The following is a 19,884-nucleotide window of genomic DNA, read 5'->3' as shown; positions in this document are numbered from 1 at the left end:
TGCAGTCTTCGTGTGAACTTATAATCATATTAAAGTTTTTCCATCTATGTGTCTCCATCATCACAGAATTATGAGCTCTTCAAGTGAAAAGATGCACAGCATCATAAGGCCAAAGCAAACCATAGTCTCAGGACTCACTCTCTTATTCCACACAGGGGATTAGAATATTTGTTAAACTAACATTGTGTATAACAATCTTGTTGATACATGATATAAAGTTTTTGTGGGACCCAGAAATACAATACACATTGGATAACCTATGGATATGAGCCAGTGAGCTACCTCAGCAGGTAAAGGCACTTGTTGTCAGGACTGACTACTCAGGGTTGATTCCCCAGGTCCTGCAAGACAGAAGGAGAGGAACTACAAGCTGTCCTCTGGCCTCTACACATATACACCATGGCAAGCACATGCCTCATCACACAAATCAATCAATCAATCAATAAAAATTTAAAAATGAAAGAGTCTATGAACAGTATCTGGCATATATTGATTGGGTCATTTAGTGAATGCCTATTTAACTTAATAAATGAAAGTCAATATTCATCAAGAAGCCAGTATTAGTGTCAAGTGTGGGAATGGTTTGTTCATGTGCTTTCATTTAAAGATAAAATGGTAAGAGTAAAAACCAAAAAAATAAATGACATACTTCTATCTCCCTGAACCATGAAGCAGCAACTCCTGTGACCTAACATTAGAAATACAACAAAATGGTAGAAGCTGAGAGGTCGAGGGTTCTATTTCCAGCACTGATAAACATGTCACCTGAAGAATTTGTGCAGTTTCTATTGAGCATTTTGCTGTGATGAAGTGCAGCTTTCAACCCTTAAATATGCTTCTTAACTTTGGAACTACTGAGCGTTTGAACAAGGTGGTTCTTTGTGTGTTGGAAGGGGGCTGCTCTTCTTGTGAACTCTACAATATATAGTAGCATCCCTGGCCTTTAACCATTAATGCTAATAGGAACCCCAATATAAGTATAAATATTATAGTAACCAAACTTGACAGCAGGCATCTCCAATACTCCTCTAGGGGCTAAAATTAGAGAGTTGGGGGGGAGGGGAGAAAGATAAAGAAGAAAAGGAATCAGAACCATAAAAATCACTGAAGATCATTTCACAGAGAACAATGACAGTGTAGTAAGTTAGAGAAAACAGCCTACTTTTTTATATCTCATTCTCAAATTCTCCCACAAAAAAAAAAAAACAACAAAAATAAACAAAAGACATTAGAATGTTACATCTAGAAACTACTCAGAAATATCTAAGTATATTAAGCAAAAAGGAGTTGAGGGGCAAAGGGAAAGTAGATTTTTTAAAAAGCCCTTAGATGTTTTCACTTGGAATTCTGTCAATTAAAAACACAACATAATGAATCCAATATAAACATTAACTTTACCTCAGGTTGATTTAATTAAAGTGAAGAATTCAGGAAGGAGTAGGTGATCCTGTGCCTTGGCTTTCTATCAGTACATCACAATACAGTGGGAGGAAGGGATTCAAATCTGGAAGCCTTGTTTCAAGAGTAACAGAGGGAAAAATAAACAACCAAAGTGGAAAAGGGCCAATGAAGTTAGATTGACCATTCCCCAGTGATACAAGAAATGTTATGGAACACAGCCTACAGTTAGGCAGTGAGCTATGGAGGCTTCTTGAGGGAATGGCTCTGGGAACTCAAATCCAGTGGAGAAAGCAGTGCTACGTACAGAATAAGAGGTTAAGAGGAGGAATGGAATCATGCCATATTGCACAGCAAAGGCTAAGCAAGGATGGTGTGATGGTCTGAATAAAAATGGGCCCCCTAGGCTCATAGGTTTGAATGCTTAGTCAGCGGGGAGTGACACTAGTTAGAAGGAATTAGGAGTTGTGGCCTCTTTGGAAGAAGTGTTACTGGAGGGTAGGCTTTGAGGTTTCAAAAGCAGAAGCCAGACCTAGAGCCTCATTCTCTTCCTGCTGCCTACAGCTACAGATGTAGAACTCTTAGCTCCTTCCTAAGCACTAGGTCTGCCTGTGTGCCGCCATGCTCTCTACCATAATGAGAGTGAACTAAACATCTGAAACTGTAAGCAAGCCCAGTCCAACTTAAATGCTTTGTTTTATAAGAATGGTCAAGGTCATGGTTATCTCTTCCCAGCAATAAAACATAAGACAGATGGTGTCTGACTTGGGGGTAACCATGACTATATTGTTTGGGGAAATAAGTGCTGAGTTTGTTCTGTGTGGTCCCAAGGGTTACAATTATAGCAACGTGACAGCGGATCAGAAAAGATTTTCCTTAATAGCAAAAGTCATTTTCTGAGATTCCTTGCTATCCAAAAAATAAACCAAATGTTTTATGAGCTTAGTACTCAATGGCAACTAGTGAGATGTCAGAAATCTGTTAGGCATGATTTCTGTAGATTTTAACTTATCCCTGATTCTCTCAACACACACACACACACACACACACACACACACACACACACACACACACACCTGCCTTCTATTAATGGTGAAATTTTTGACATAACCTACTTTTCTTTTAAGGATCCATATTGTCTCCCAGTCACTCTACCACCATGAAGAGATCAGACTCTGCTCACCTGCACGAGGGGTAATCCTGGAACTACAGCATTCATAATTCAGCTACTCAGAGAATAGCCCCAAGGGGGACAAGTTAAGCATGTAAGGTTCTCCATTAAACTTTATGGAGCCATTAGAGAACTCACTTTCTCTGTGTTTCTCTGTCTCTCTGTGTGTCTCTGTTTCTCTCTGCCTCTCTCTTTCTCTCAGAGGACTGAAAATTAAAAGGAAAGAAATCACAAGAGAGTGAAAGAAAAAGAAAGAGACTCCTTCAGGGATTATTGCCAAGAAAGACTTTAGAAAAAGTATTCACATACTGGTTGCCTCCCAAATCTCACTACCACACAAGAACATTTAATATTTTTTCTTTAGTTACTTAGACTGAAAAGTTCATTTTTTTTTTTTTTGCATCAAAATAAATCCTTGTCATGGACATTATACAGGAAATTCCAGTGTAGCATGAGCAGTGACTCCCAAACAGTAGATCTACCAATGCCAGTTCAGATCATTGTCTCCAAAACAACTGGACATCTTCAAATTTAAAAAAAGAAATTTATCTGACATATTAGAAACGTTTCCAATTCCAATAATTGGACAGGGGTGGAATATTCAAAAAACACGAAGTTTTAACTTTAAGTGTTTTGAACATAACAAGCACCAAAACACGCTAATGCGGAAGCTGCACTCCTAGGATGCCTTTTAATACCTTTCTCTGAGATCAACAGCTTAGCGAATAGAACTGAAACATCCTTTATTGCACCACTGGATCATTCCTGTAATAGGGGGATATAATCTCATTACAAGCTCTAGTAGTCACCCAGATTACAATCTTAATTGCCAGTATAGGTAGAAGTGTAATAATATATGCTTATCCCTTTTTGTAATTGCATAATTAAAGAAGAGCAAGAGTTTTTTTTTTTTTTTCAGTAAGCAAGTTTTCTTGCCTTCAGGGTATGCAGATTTTCACTCTTCTAAATGTGATATTTATGAAATGTCCATTTTGAATATTACTTTCTGCATTTCAGGTAATATAATAAATTATTTTTTCTTTTAGCCTTTCAAAATATCCCCTTCCCTTCAAATGTGTCCATGCAATTAGTATTTAGAGAAGTGGCTTCAGAAAGGAAACACCAGGAGTCACACAATGAAAAGGACTGTAACTATCTAGGACTCTTGACTTTGTGGAAATCAGCTAAGGTCTGAGAACTTGATCTTTCTCACATAGGAGATGAGACTTCAAATAGTTAATGTACATGAGAACTAGAACACATTTTTTTAATTTTTTATTAATTACACTTTATTTATTTTGTATCCCCCCATAGGCCCCTCCCTCCTCCCCTCCCGATCCCACCCTTTCTCCTCTTTCTGCATGCATGCCACTCCCCAAGTCCACTGAAAGGGGAGGTTCTCCTCTCCTTTCTGATCTTAGTCTATCTCTACAACTGGAGATGTGCATATTTATTGAGTACTTGCCTTAAGCAATGCCATGGGGCTTTACTTACAATTTAGTTTTTGTTATTGTTGTTTCCATGAAGAAGCTCAGATGTGAATAGATCTTCAAGGAGGGAGTATGAGGCCCTTTTCTGTTTTAAACTACTATCATCTTCTAGTTTCCAGAAGCCTGGATTTCAGATTTAGTTTTCCTTTTGAGACAGGGTCTCATATAACCAAGGTTGACCTCAAAATCACTTACTTTCTAAAATGACCTTGAACTTCTGATCAGCTTTCTCCACCTTTCCAGTGCTAGATCACAGGAGAAAGACATCACAGCAAACTTTATGCAATGCTTGGGGTTGAACCCAGGGCTTTGTGCCTGGTAGGTAAGCATTCTACCCGCTGAGTTACATTCCTAGCTAAGTTTTAGCATGTAGCCAGGAGGAAAGTATTTGTAAGAATTGATCCCCCTCCCCATAGTGTGTTAGACAGGAAACTTTAGTAGTTGTCTTAGTCAGGGTTTCTATTACTGCAACAAAATACCTTTACCAAAAAAAAGACCTTTTTTATTTTTATTTTTTTAGGTTATACTTTCAGATTGTTGGAGGAATTCAGAACAGAAACTCAAGTGGGGCTATAACCTGGAGGCAGGAGCTGATCAGAGGCCATGGGGGAATACTGTTTACTGGTTTGCGTCTAATGGTTTGCTCAGCCTGATTTCTTATAGAACCCAGAATCACCATCTCAGGGATGGCACCACCCACCATGGGCTGGGCTCTCCTCTATTGATCACTAATTGAGAAAATGCATTACTGCTGAATCTCATGGAGGCTTTTTCTCAACTGAGGCTTCTTCCTCTCTGATGACTCTAACTTGTGTCAAGTTGACACACAAACCCAGCCAGTACAGTGGGCATAGATAGGGCTGATAAATGGAACCACACATATTCTGATGGTGGGAACTGCCACTCCATGAAAAAATAAAAGCTCATTCTGAAGTGCCTGTACTTATAACCATAGATTTGTGCTGATCTTGACATTGGTCATGGAAGCTTCTTTCTGCAGAGGCCATCAGTTACTGCAGAGACACATAGTTAATGGTCAAAGTATTGAGAATAAGTGACTGAAGTGCTCATCTCTAAAGGACATCTATATGAGCACTGTACCCAATCCAAGGCTCAAGGTGCATCCAGGAAGAAGGGATAGAACGAATCTAAAAGATGAGGAATGGAAAGGATACCTCTGTAATGCTGACTTCTGACAATGACATAGCTGTTGCACTCAGAGGCTCACAGCCTGCCCACGATCAAGTCACCCAAAATTCCCAACAGGGAAAAGTGTACTCCACTCACTACCTTTAGCTAAGGAACTATCAGCAGTTGATCTAGGCTCGGGGAGGGAGAATCAGTTTTCTTCACGGATGTGGCTGCTAATAGATTGTCCATGCTACAGTGGAAGGCTCCAACCCATTTGTCATGCACATAGGGAGAGCACTAAACAGACTCAGTGGGTTGAATGGAAAGATGGATAGATGAATGGCTGGACAGATAGATAGACAGACAGAAAACAGGATATGACGTTGGGAAAGAAGCTGGAGGAGGGAAACAGAGGGTGGACTTGATCAAAACACACTGTATACATAATTAAATTCTTTAAAAATAAATGTGGTTGGTTTTTCTAAAGAAATAAAACCTCTGGTGCTATAAGCATTGATCAATTTTTTTGTTTTGTTTTGTTTTTTGGTTGGTTGGTTTTGCAGGGTTTTTTGTTTTTTTGTTTTTTGTTTTTTTGGTTTTTTTGAGAGAGAGACAGAGAAAATGTAAAATTTGATATGGAAACTAAAGAAGATATGGGAGAAGTTAGGGGTGAGGAAAAGAATAGGATCAAAATATTGTACAATTTTTAAATTATTTTTTAAAAGGGCACATACAACTCTCACAAAAGATCCCAAATCAGTTTCTCTCAACCATGCCAGTGTGCTTAAAACTGTCTATACCTTCAGTTACAGAGGATTCAACTCCTCTGGCCTGCACTGACACATACACTCACATAAATGCATGTACCCATGTATGGACACAGACACATACAATTTAAAATAATAAAAACAATCAATCTTTAAAGAAATAGAAATCTCAGCCAAATGCGGTGGTGCACTCCTGTAACCCCAGCTCTTGGGGAGGCAGAGGCAGGTGGATCTCTGTGAATTTGAGGCCAGCCTGGTCTACATAGAGAGTCCAGGATAGCCAAGGCTACATAGAGAAGTCCTGTCTGGTAAAAAAAAAAACAAAAACAAGCAAAATCAATCAATAAATGAAATCTCTATTAGAAGCAAAGAAATTGTTTTTTGTGGATGAGCATGTATGGTGTATATATGTCTATGCACATATGTTTATAGGTATTATCACCTGTATGTGCTTGTGTTGGAGTCAGAGATTAATATCAGCATCTTCTATTATCCTCAGTTTTTGACAGTTTGATGTATACATAATAAATTTTGGTAAATTTTTTACCCTGATTTCTTTCTTTCATCCTTGTTGTCTCTCCCACCAAAACCCTTTTTCCCCCAAAGCCCCCAATGACTTTAAGGTCTTTCCAGTTGTTTTTTTTTTTGTTTGTTTGTTTGTTTGTTTGTTTTAATTCACTATGTTATGCTTGCATACATGAGCATTATCAGGCAGTTATTGTCTGAAATACAAGCAATCTGTGATCACTAGGAACACCATTGAAAAACTGACACCTCCACCAACAATTATGAAGTGTTCATAGTACCTCAGGGAGGGGTATAGCTTGATAAGCTCCTTCCCCATGCATGGCGAAATGACCACCTTAACTTTTCTAAGAGATTATCTTTTACTGAACCTGAAATATTTGGGATTGATCTTATGTTTGTATTTTGATGATAATTACTGGCCCTCAAGATCTGGTTACTGACTGGATTCACCTATCCTTCTTGTGTAAATCTGCCAAAGACATTATACCTGATTGGTTGATTAAAAGGCCTAAAACCTGGGCAGGGCAGAATGGAGTAGGCATGGTTAAGGTTCCCAGGCTTTGGGTTCAGGTGAATCATGGGAAACAGACAGACAGATGGGAAGAGAGGAGGAAGGAGGATGCCACAATGGGTTAGTGTGGAGAAGGACCCATTGTGGGCTGGGAGGCATGGAAAGGCCCAGATAAAAAAGAAAAGCAAGTATTTATAAGATTATGGATGGAAGGTAGTCCAGATAGAAGTAGTGAAGGCTGATGGCACTGGGTAGGAGGTAGGAGGTGGATGGTGAGGTTATTGAAACAGAGTAGGTAAAATATCCTCCCAGTCCAAGGTAAATAAGACAATCATAAACTTTAACAGGTGCCTGTGTCTTATTAATTGTGATAGTGGGTTAAATAATATCACCATGATAATCATAGGGCAAATAATAAATGTAATTTAGCCCAAATACCATTTTATTTACTAAAACAATGAAGCTTGCCTGTTTGGGTAGACTGACTGAAAGAAAACCTGTGAGATATGCCTATTTTGGCCTTCCCTATGCCAAAAGCCACGCATCACTGTACCTGGCTTTTATGTGAGTATTATCGATCTAAACTCAGGTCCTCTTGCCTATACAGCAATCACTTTATGCACTGAGCCATTCCTCTAGCCCCATGAAGCAAAGAAGCCAATGTTAAAAAGCAGAATAGACCACCCACAAAACCTTCAACCAAAAATTTAACTTGCCAACAAGATATGTTGTAGGGGAAAAAAATGGAACAGAGAAGCATATTGAAACAGAGACCCACAGCCAAACATCAGGAGATGTTCAGAGAGTCTTGTGGAAGAGTCAGGGAAAGGATAGAAGGACCTAGAAAGGACAAGAGCTCCACAAGAAGACAAACAGAGTGAACTAACCTAGGACCATGAGGAATTACAAAGACTGAAGCATCAATCAATAGCAGGCATGGTCTGGACCTAGGTCCCCAACACATATGTAACTGATGTACAGCTTGGTCTTTATGTGGGTCACCTAGCTAGTGGAAAGGGGGCTGTCTTTGACAAGGTCTCTGTTGCCTGCTTTTAGATCACTTGGCCCTACTCAGCTGCTTTATCTGGACTCAGTGGAAGAGAATGTGCTTAGTCCTGATGAGACTTGACTTGATGTGCCCCAGTGGGTTTGGGAGGGAGTTGGCTCGCTCTTTTTTTTTTTTTTTTTGAGGGGAAGGGGAGGTGAGGAAAGAGGGATGAGAGTGGAAGGGTGGAACCAGGAGGAGGAGGGAGAGGCCTGTGATCAGGATGTAAAGTGAATAAATAAATAAATTTAATTTTTAAAGAGAAAAGGTATCGGACAGGTCTGATGCTCTTTGGGTGGATAACACCTAAATGAACATTGGTACAAAGTCCCAATTTATTTCTAATATCAGAGATCAGACCTCTACTCTTGCCTGATGCATCTAAAACAAAAAGGGGGAACTGTAGAGAGCTGTGTAATGCCACCTCTTAAAGATGGAGCTGGTTTCCGCCTTCCACCTTCCCGATGGTGAGTGCTCTCTGTCACAAACAACTCCATATTTGACTAAGGCTGAGGATCTGGCTTGCTTCCGTGTATGTGGACCTATCTGCATTGCCCACGAGGCACGCTGAGGTTGGCTACCCAGAGGCTATTTTAAGCTGTGGGCTGGCTTTCCCCAGGGTCAGAAGATTGTTCAAGGTTCCTGAATAAACTGCATTGAGAAGAACAAAAAAAAAAAAAAAATAGATCAGAAAGAAGGAGAGGAGGACCTCCCCTATCAGTGGACTTGGGGAGAGGCATGCATGCAAAAAGGAGGGAGGGTGGGACCACCGGGAGGGGAGGAGGGAGGGGCTTATGGGGGGATACAAAAGGAATAAAGTGTAATTAATAAAAGTTAAATAAAAATTTTTAAAAAAGAGAGAAAAGTAGAATAGAACAGCAGGTTCCAGTTCGCACAAGCCTGTGTAGGAAGCTGGCTCAATCCTGTCCCACTTCTGACCCTTATTACTTCCCAGAGCATTTCATGACTGTGAGCCCTGTTCATTCCTAACCCACAGCACAGGTTCACCCCACAGACCCTTGCTTTGCCTTTCTTCCTTGATCCTACATTGACCACCCTCAATTTTTTCCATCTTGAAGGTGTGTAAAAAAGTACTAGCCTTATTTTAGCTTTATAATTTTGGTTGTGAGCCTAGCATTTAATGGCTGAGCCATCTTTCCAGCCCGTATTTTAGCATTATAGAAGGAATCTGAGTATACTAGTGGAGCTCAAAAAGTGCCAGTTCTTGCTTTTACATATTCACTTAAATCTGTTCACAAATCTATCATTTCATCCCGTATCTCACATTTGTGTTCTGAGACATTCAATCCTCTACATTTAGTGCCTAAACCATGACATATTCTAATGCTAAAATGCTAACACTTGCAAGTGCTTATTATGTATCAGGCAAGTGTGCCATTGAATCCTCACTACAACCCTTCAGGGAGATACTATTAGCATTGCCTTTTCATGGATATGGAAATTCAGACACAGAAAAACTTGCCCAAATTTATACAGTTCGTGGTAGAACTAGAGTCAATATAAATGTATAAGTAAATAAATAAAACATGGGAGGATGATACTTAGTGAGAAGTACATTTATCAATGGAAATAAATGTTCTATGGGCAAAAAGAATTATGCTATTTTTAAACACAACTTCTTATCAATCTTTTCAAATTCTGTAAAGAAACTCTGCTCCAGGCATTAGCTATAAAAGAATTCAGGGTCACTAGATTAATCAGGTGCCTTTTTTAAATTAAATTTTTATTTTTATATTAATTACAGTTTATTAATTTTATATCCCAGCTGTAGTCCCCTCCTTTATTCCCTCCCAATCCCACCCTCCCTGATTTTCTCCCATGTCCTTCCCAAGTCCACTGATGGGGGAGGTCCTCCTCCCCTTCCATCTGACCCTAGTTTATCAGTTCTCATCAGGATTGGCTGCATTGTCTTCCTCTGTGGACTTGCAAGACTGCTCTCCCCTCAGAGGGAGGTAATCAAAGAGCCAGCCACTGAGGGACTGTCAGAGACAGTCTCTGTTCCCCTTAGTAGGGAAACCCACTTGGATACTGAGCTGCCATGGGCTACATCTGTGTAGGGGTTCTAGGTTATCTCCCTGAATGGTCTTTGTTAGGAATATCAGTCTCACTAAAGACCCCTGTGCCCAGATTTTTTGGTTCTGTTGCTTTCCTTGTGGAGCTGCTGTCCTCTCCAGGTCTTACTATCTTCCCCTTCTTTCATAAGATTCTTTGCACTCTGCCCAAAGTTTGGTTATGAGTCTCAGCATCTGCTTTTATATACTGCTGGGTAGAGTCTTTCAGAGTCCTTCAGTAGTAGGGACAGTTCTGTCCTGTTTCCTGTTTTCTCCCTCTTCCAAGGTCCATCCCGTTGTCTTTCTGAGTGAGGATTGATCCTCTTACCCAGGGTCCTCCTTCCTGCTTAGCTTCTTTAGATGTACAGATTTTAGTATGTTTATCCTATATGATATGTCTAATGACCACATATAAGTGAGCATATACCATGTGTGTTTTTCTGTTTCTGGTACACCTCACTCAGGATGATCTTTTCTAGCTCTCACCATTTGCCTGCAGATTTTATGATTTCCTTGTTTTTAATTGCTGAGTAGTATTCCATTGTGTAAATGTGCCACAATTTCTGTATTCATTCCTCCATTGTGTTACTGCAACGAAACACCACGACAAAAAAATCAAGTTGAGGAGAAAAAAAGTCTATTCTGCTTACTCTTCCAGATCATAGGTCAACATTGTAAGAAGTCCAGATAGGAACTCAAGTAGGACAGGAGCCTGGAGGAAGGAGCTGTTTCAGAAGGCCATGGGAGCTGCATAAAAGCCTTGTTTCACATGGCTTGCTCAGCCTGCTTTCTTATAGAATCCAGGACCACCAGCCCAGAGATGGCACCACCCTCATAGCTGGATCTCACAGGAGCATTTTCTCAACTGAGGCTCTTTTCCCTGTAATGACTCTAGCTTGACACATAAAACTGGTATACCAGGGTCTGAATAAGAAATGAAAGTCTCAAAAACAAGGAAATCATGAAATTTGCAGGCAAATGGTGGGATCTAAAAAAGATCATCCTGAGTGAGGCATCCCAGAAGCAGAAAGAGACACACAGTACATACTCACTTATAAGTGGATACTAAACCTATAAGATAAACATAGTAAAATATGTATACCTAAAGAAGATAAACAAGAAAGAGGACTCTGGGTAAGATGATCAACCTTCACTTAGAAAGAAAAATGGAATGAACATTGGAAGTAGGAGAAAACAAGAAACAGGACAGGAGCCTACCATAGAGGGCCTCTGAAGGACTCTACCTAGCAGTGTATCAAAGCAAATGCTAAGAGTCATAACCAAACCTTGAGCAGAGTATAGGGAATCATATGAAAGAAGGGGTGTTAGTAAGACTTGGAGAGGACAGGAGCTCCACAAAGACCAAATATATCTGGGCAAAGGAGTCTTTTATGAGACTGTTTCTCCAACCAAGGACCATGTATGGATATAACCTAGAACCCCTGCTCAGATGTAGCCCATGGCAGCTCAATATCCAAGTGGGTTTCCCTAGTAAGGGGAACAGGGACTGTCTCTGACATGAACTCAGTGGCTGGCTCTTTGACCTCCTCCCCCCCCCCCAAGGGAGGAGCAGCCTTGCTAGGCCACAGAGAAAGACCATGCAGCCAGTAGTGATGAGACCTGATAAACTAGGGTCAGATGGAAGGAGAGGAGGACCTCCCTTATCAGTGGACTTAGAGAGGGGCAGGGAAGAAATGAGAGAGGTAGGATTGGGAGGGAATGAAGGAGGAGGCTACAGCTGAGATCCAAAGTTAATAAACTGTAATTAATATAAAAAATAAAAATTTAATTAAAAAAACAGAAATGAAAGTCTCTAGTGGCATGAAGAGAAGGACGGGTCATTACTATTCTCTGTAAATCTCTTCCTCAGCAAGAATCTGTGGAACACAACCAGAATGAATGAGTGAACTTTGATTTCTGTTTTCTCTAATTTTAACTACGTTTCTTGTTCTTTCTTCTTCTTGCATATATTGGTCAGACTCACTGTCTAGGTAGGAATGTGAATAGGCAGAACTGAACCCAGCCCCATTGATGTGTTCATATAATTAAGAACTATGAGTGAGATGTTTCATATTTCATATTTCAGACACTACAGCTGCTATGGGGAATTCAGATCTAAAAAAGACATATTTGTCCTACGGGATCTCAGAGTCTGTCCATAGAGACAGTTATCTCCAAATAATCATCAGAGTATTTCAGTGGAAATAAAGGGCACTGAGTCAAAATACAAAGAACAATTTGATGAAATGGGGCTAACAGACACAGATGTATATAGGTAGACAGAGTGCAGAGCAGGATGCCTGGCTAGAGTCACATCCCTGAAGATCATGGCACATGTAGTCAAATTCCAATTTAACCATCAGACTAAGAAGGGTCCTCTCAGGAAACATTTTAACTCCAGCTTCCACAGAGTGTAGAAGAACAGAAGTACCATGAAAAACTAACTACACTGGGTGCACAATGTTCAAGCCCTAGAGTTCTTTGTTCACCTAGATTCTACAACCTGTGACCAAGATACCAGCAGGAAAAGTTGTGAACCAAGTTACCCAGCCACACCCTGAAAAATTATGCAACACTGTATCTAATTCTAGACCCAGTAGAACCAAGCAGCTGTGAGCTCCCAGGGTGGGTGAGCTGGGATAAGATTCTTTTCAAGAAACAGCAGGAGTGAAGGCAGCTAGAAACTGAGAAAGAGTCCCAGTTGTCATTCACATAAACAAGACTCCCCAGAAGAAAGTTATGTGAATCTAGAAGTAGGTGGCTGTCTCAGAAATTAAATTTGGGACAAAACTGCCCAGCTTTTAAGCACTGCCTTTCGTGTTTCCAGCTTATTAACTTAATATTCTTCTGCAAAGAGTTAGTAATTGTATAAATGACCCCAGAAAAATCTATCATTATATTCCCTGGAGGTCCTGAGTCAGAGAAATCACTTGTGAGCTAGCTGATGGCTTTGGACACCGTTATTTACGTAGAAAAGAAAAAAAAGTAGCTTTCTTTACCATGTTCTGAGCAATCGTGAGACTATTGTATTCTCTACTGTGAATGCATTGGTATTCATAGCATGTAGGAGGAAAGGGAAAACCAGCTTTATCCATGAATCATAGGTTGGGTAAGTTTCTCATTTGTTCATTTATTCATCTAATAAATAATCCTTGAGCATTTATGATTTTCCAGATACTTTCTCGGCTTCAAACACTTTGGAACAAAGTACAGATGCTGACCTCAAGCAGTTAATGTCAGGTTTTTAGAGCAAGAGTTATCTATCATAACTGGCTTTATATCTCAATAATTTAGGGGGCACGAGGATTTCAAATATGCTGGTCACTAAACTACATGCTCATTAACAAATGGATTGATAAAGTGTACATGGTATATGCACACGATGGTATATTATTTGACCCTCTAAATGAATAAAATCTTGCAATTTATAAGACGATAAAATTGAAAATCACCATGTTAAGTGAAATAAGGCACACTCAGAAGGAAAAATGATCCAAGTCTTGCTTAATATGGATCCAGAGGGGGAAAAAAACATATCATATAAGAAGAGGAAAGGGGTTATTGGAAAAAAGGAAAGAGATCTAGGGCAGAGCTGGGACAGTGGGCTGGCCAATACGATCAAAGTCCATCATATGAATTGTGGTAACATCGTAGAAAGTCTCATTAGTTTGAACAATTATTATGTGCTGAAAATATAAAATGCCATTTCCAGTCACCTCGAGCCAGACTAAATCAATGTGTGAAGAGAGAACCCAATGCTAATTTCATTTCTCCCAGATGATCCTGATACCTGGATCTGGGTGAGTATTTAGTGTCCATAACTAATCTATGTTCTTTCAAGAGAGGATTAACATCAACATCTGTACTGTTTGTGTTCAAAGAAATGAGCAATGAATACATGATTGGTTAATAAATAAGGACTGTAGTTTACAGCTGCTACTATATTAAATTATATGTTTTTCTCCCAATAATTCTTTCCTACCATTTACTGAATCACTATTCTCTTCTCTCTCTAAATCACTACTCTCTCTCTCTCTCCCCACATAGTCTGGGGAGAAGCATCCCAAATCTCTTAGTACTCTAAAGTGGCCCCAAGCCAATGTGATGCCTCATTCCTTTTGACTATGGCCTTGCCCTGTCTAATCAATGCCCAGTTTCAGCATTTGCTTGATCAAACAACCATCATTCTTGGCTCAAAATAGACTAGTGTTGCTGGTAGTCTTCTTAGCCACCATTAAGCAAAGCCTGGCCCAATCTGATTTTCTGAGGATCGAGTTTAAATATATGGATGTTTCTAACTGAAAATCTACCCTCCGTCTTCTCAATATGTGCATTTGTAATTCCTCATTTGGGACTCAAGCCTCTTAAGTCTCTTAAGTCAGACTGCCTCTCTTAAAGTTCTATAATGGATGAGTAGGAGATTCTCTCATCTCTTCTCTTTCCCCTTTAAGTTACTGAAAGTACTGAAAGAGGTTAATAAGAATTTGGCAACAACTGGAAATCCTGATGGGTTTTTCTAATGCAACTTTTCCCAAAATGTGCTCCACTGAACATTGCATTTTCCCAGGCTGTTACAGAGTATCTGTAGTGCAAACTTTCTCAGGCTCTTCAGTATCGGTGAGAACCACAAATCTCTCACAGAAACTGAGGTACACTACATTTTCCCAACTTATTTAAGCACAGAATTTTTTTGTCCTGTATCTCCTGGGACTTGAGACTTGGAAGAAATGTCATTCTAGATGAAACCTAAAGAATGTTCTTCCTTCCCTTGGCTTGGAGCACTGTTCCCACACCCTCATTCCCAAGCCTGAACAACTTCTATTCAATTGTCATACCTCAGCTCAAATCTGCTTTCTCCAGAAAACAGAAGTCTTTAGAAGTGACATTTCTATCACCATCTCCTAGTCTTAGATAAATTTATATGTACCTGTTTAATTATTATTATTATTATTATTATTATTATTATTATTATTATTATTCCTTAAGCTTACCAGTTCTTTTCTTATGGTTTGTACCACTCAGAGTTATAATTCTCCTTCTATTTCCTATTTAGAAAAGAGTGAAGTCAGTCCACAGTGTGGTCTTCAGTAATCCTCACCATTAGTACTAAACCCTTTGTGTACCCACCTATCATTGGATTTCTAGAGGGTCCTAGCCAAAGAAACATTGCATCTTGGATGAGGATGTAGCATGGTTAGGAGAGTGTCTGCTTAACTGCACAAAGCCCTAGTTTCTATGCTCAGAATGGTATTAACTAGCTGTGACGGCTCATGCCATTAATCCTAGTACTAGGAAGCTGGAAACAGGAGGATAAACAGGAATTCAAGGACAGCCTAGAAAACATGAGACCCTGTCTGAAAAGAAAGAAAAAAAAAAAAATGTGGTGTGAGCAAGAAGACAAGGCCCCCAAGATTATGGCAGAAAAGGCATTGTAGCCCTGTCTTGAATTCATAAATTGCTCACTTCAGGAAGTCAGTCACCATTCAAGGATAACACTCAATTACTCTTACAGAGGCGCATCAATCATCTTGGCAAATAGCCAGCATTGCTTTGAGAGCCCTGTGCGGAACACAAGTTGGAAGTGGATCTTCCAGCTCTAATTCAAAAGAAGACAGATCTAGAAAACCACTGAATACTGCCCCATGAGAGACCATAGATGAAATCTGTTTATCTCAGTCCTTTATGTGTTTTATATCCAAGAGGCCACGGGACTGTCAATTTCTTGAGGACCATACCTACAAAATTATTACTATTATATTATATGCCCCTAAACACACTGGCATATGTGTGTGCACATGCATATATGTTCACATAGTATATCCATCCTAACTACATTATTAATAACATGTAATACACTCCATATATATGAAATAATATTAAAGTAAATTCATATAAAAGTACATGTATATATGCAAATATTTATGCCTATATATAAATATATATAAATTATAAAGTTGTACAGATTTAGTCAAGCTTCCTGAAAATTTGAGTCATGAAATGAGAGAAGAAACATTCCCTCTAAAATACTCAACATTTTTTTCTTTTTTTTAATGATTTATTTATTCTTATTCTATGTGCATTGACATTTTGCCTGTATGTAAGTCTATGTGAAGATGTTAGATCCTCTGAAACTGGAGTCACATACAGTTGTAAACAGCCATGTGGGTGCTGGGAACTGAACACAGGTCCTTTGGAAGAACGGTGAGCATTCTTAACCAATGAGTCCTCTTTTCTAGCCCCTAAAATACTCAATATTTAATACTACTTAAAAACTCTCAAGACAACTTCAAATATTACCTGGAAAAAGAAAATCTTGAACGGTCTTTAGCTTTACAAATCCATGAGTTTAAGGACAGTGAAATCGCCACACCATGGTACAACATCCTGTGCTAGAATATGAAGGGATAAAAAGCAAGGTGTTCTCAAAGCCTTTGCAGATCTAAATTCCAATGGCCCCAAGCATGCTTGGTGAGAGTCTTGTCCCAACTCCATATGGTAAGAATTGAACTTCGTGTGTATAACACAATGTACTTTGGAGGAGTCAAGAAAAAGAGACAAGAACCACTTGCTGAGAACCTCTTTTTCCTCTTGCTATTCTTGAGCACTGAGCCCACTTTTACAACTTTGGACTCAGCACAGCTAAAGTGCCCCAATCTAGAAGAAGTGGCAAACACTCTGTCAGATTTATCTCAGCAGCACAGTGTCTGGGCTTCGCTCATGGAGAAGGTGTGGGTGTTGTCATTGCCAGTCTGCAGCCTGGAGGCTCAAGGTCAGCCCTCAAAGAACAGTGTCTGCCAATGGTCTCACAGAGTCAACTCTTACCAGATGCCACAGCTGCTTTCTAAGAACACAGTGCATCTTTTCGGCAGTTTGCCTAGAAATTCTTTTCTACTGGATTCCTGGATGAGGCTGCCTGATTTTCTCCACACCCAAGACTTGTAGGCCAAAAAGACAAGAATGGCCACACTGCATATGAGAAAGCCCCCTGCACTACCCAAGCTCATGCAGCAGGAGAAGCTGTTCAAAAAGGAATTTGTGGAGCTAGTAAGGGAAGAAGATGCTATGGTAGGTAAGGAGCAGAGCTGAGGATAGAGCCACTGAGAACCACCTGTCAGGCAGTTTATAAGAAATATCAGCATTTCTTATAATATCAGCAACAGTCCTGGAAGCTGTGTCCATAGTCTTCACTCATTTTATGATTTGGAGCATTAGGTAAAGGACATATAAAGGTGTTGTGTTAGTTCAAACCCTTCTTAACCATGTCTTACTTGCTAAAATATCAATTCCTAACTGATGCTAGTGTACATTTCTAAGTGTATGAAAGAAAGGGCAGAAAAAAAAATGCATTCTATTGTTTATCAGCTTATTTCATAAGTAAAGTTTTATTGACATACTCTGCCATGCTTACTTGTCTACATATTGTTTATGGCTGCTTTCATACTACTGTGCTCAAGTTCAATAGTACAACCAAGACAACACAGTCCAGAAGCCTAAACTATTTACCATCTTGCTTTCAGGAAGAAAAAGTGTACTGACTCCATTTTATGAGGCTAAATATATAATTGCATTATTATAACTTCAAATCCAAAACCAAAAAGAGTTTTCTGACCACCCATGTTTAAAAAAACTGAAAAGAAATTTGAAAAATGACTAAATTATATTCATAATTATGCAGCTATTTACAAGACAAATTGAATCAACCTGCCCTTTCACTCTGGAAGTTACTAATATAAGTGTAGCCATTGTCAAAATGAAAGCAGACATTTTGGGTAAAACCACATAAGAAAGTTTGCTGTCTGAGGGGTTTATCCCACATAATCCATGAAATGTATCTGTGACATACTGGTTTAAAAGGGCTGCCCTTTAACATATTCTTCAGGGATGACTGAACCAGATCAGAATAAGAGAAGTGAGGCACACACCTGTAATCCCAACAGTTGGGACACAAGCAGAAGAATGGTGAATTCAATATAAGTGTGGCTTACACAAAGAGGCTGTTTCAAAAAAGTAGAAAATATCGCTGATGAAGCTAAAAGCTAAGCAAGTCCTACCTGTTTCAATAGTCCCTACCATCTCTCAATTCCACCTGCAGAATGTGAAGCTGGCCCTCAATGGCCAAGGGAAAGAATATACTCAAACTCCAGAGGGGAATGTAATTCAGAGAAATGGGTTATAATAAGCAGGTGAGTAACCAGAAGAAATGATAAAACCCATGGTGGTAGAGGACAGAGCTGGACATTCAGGTCTTCAGAAACAATGAAGACTTGTTCCAGCAGGAGTCAGAGGGGTGCTGCTCTTAATCAAATAGGAAACTTTCCCTCCCTGCCACTCTTGACCTGTGCTGGGAAAGGCAGACTGGTGTTTCCCAAGATTTGGCTGTTCTAGAGTTTCTTTAAGGCTATGGGGCTGGGAGATGACCTAGTTAAGAGGATGTATTAAATCTCAGGACTTGAGTTTGACTCCCAGTACCCATGTCAGGCAGCTCACAGTGCCCTGTAACCTCCACACAGGGTATCTGATGCCACATTCTGGACTTTAAAAGCACTGGACTCACATGCGCATGGGTGTACACATATACACACAAACTTAAATCTTGTTAAAAAGATTTTGATAAGTCTCTGTGCCACATGCACACTGCCACTGACTTTATAAGCATAACAGAATCATATTAGATTAATTACAATACAAGAAAAACATTACAGTAAATGAAAAATAAGTACCAGTTTCCGTAAATAGAAAATTCTGTGTAAACATAGAAACTTATTAAATTCCATGTAGAGAGCACTGTTCACCCAAAGCTTGACTCCAGCCTTTTTCAGAAAATGGAGAAGATTAGAGAATCATTCCAGGCTGAGATTTTACTCAGAAGGATACAAAAAGAATTATATAGATGTCACAAACTTAAACCTGTTACCCATCTGCTCAAACATTGGGAGACACTGAAATCAAATGAAGTGTCTGATGATATGAAAATTCCACAGCTATTTGAAAGTGTCATTAAGTCTCTTTCATTCCCTGGCTGGAGTCTTTTTGTTGTTGCTGTTGTTTGTTTGTTTGTTTTTAATTTTTTATTTATTAAAATTTATTCATTTTGTATTCCAGCTGTAGCCCCCTCCCTCATCCCCTTCCAATCAAGCCCTTCCTCCCTCATCTCCTCCCATGTCCCTTCCCCAGTCCACTGATAGGGGAGGTCCTCCTCCCCTTCCATCTGACCCTAGCCTATCAGGTCTCACCAGGACTGGCTGCATTGTCTTCTCCCATGGCCTGGTAAGATATATAACATTTACTTGTTCAGTTGTTTGTCCACCCCAATGCGGAGAACATGGACATCAGACATTGAACATCAGACACGCTGACATTGTACAGGTGAGAAGACCTCTCTGAGCTCATTTATCTCCTCTTTAAAAGAACGCACAGCTTAAATTAATCATAGCCACTGCTATAATTCAACAGAGGCAGAAGAGTCCACTTGGGCTGGCTCCACAAGCGACAACTTTCCTCTCCCTCCTCAGGTCCCCAACTCTAGGCAGAGCTGATTTGTCCTATTTCTGAGGTGCTTCAGCACCTCTGCTCTTTCCTTGTTCTTATAATACTTAGCAATAGGGTCTTGTTAAAATCTGCAAGGGCTTCTGCTCTTGTCCAAGTCAAGCAAGGACAGATAAAAATTTTTGAGCATTAGGACTGGGAGGCAGCTCATACAGACTTGTTATCTTTGTAACCAATGCAATGCTCTGAGTTTGAGGATAAAAAAAAATGAAATAATGAATTAAT

Source organism: Meriones unguiculatus, chromosome 8 (assembly GCF_030254825.1).
Source record: "Meriones unguiculatus strain TT.TT164.6M chromosome 8, Bangor_MerUng_6.1, whole genome shotgun sequence".
Taxonomy (NCBI): domain Eukaryota; kingdom Metazoa; phylum Chordata; class Mammalia; order Rodentia; family Muridae; genus Meriones; species Meriones unguiculatus.
The sequence above is the reverse complement of the archived record's forward strand: the minus strand, read 5'-3'. Positions refer to the sequence as shown.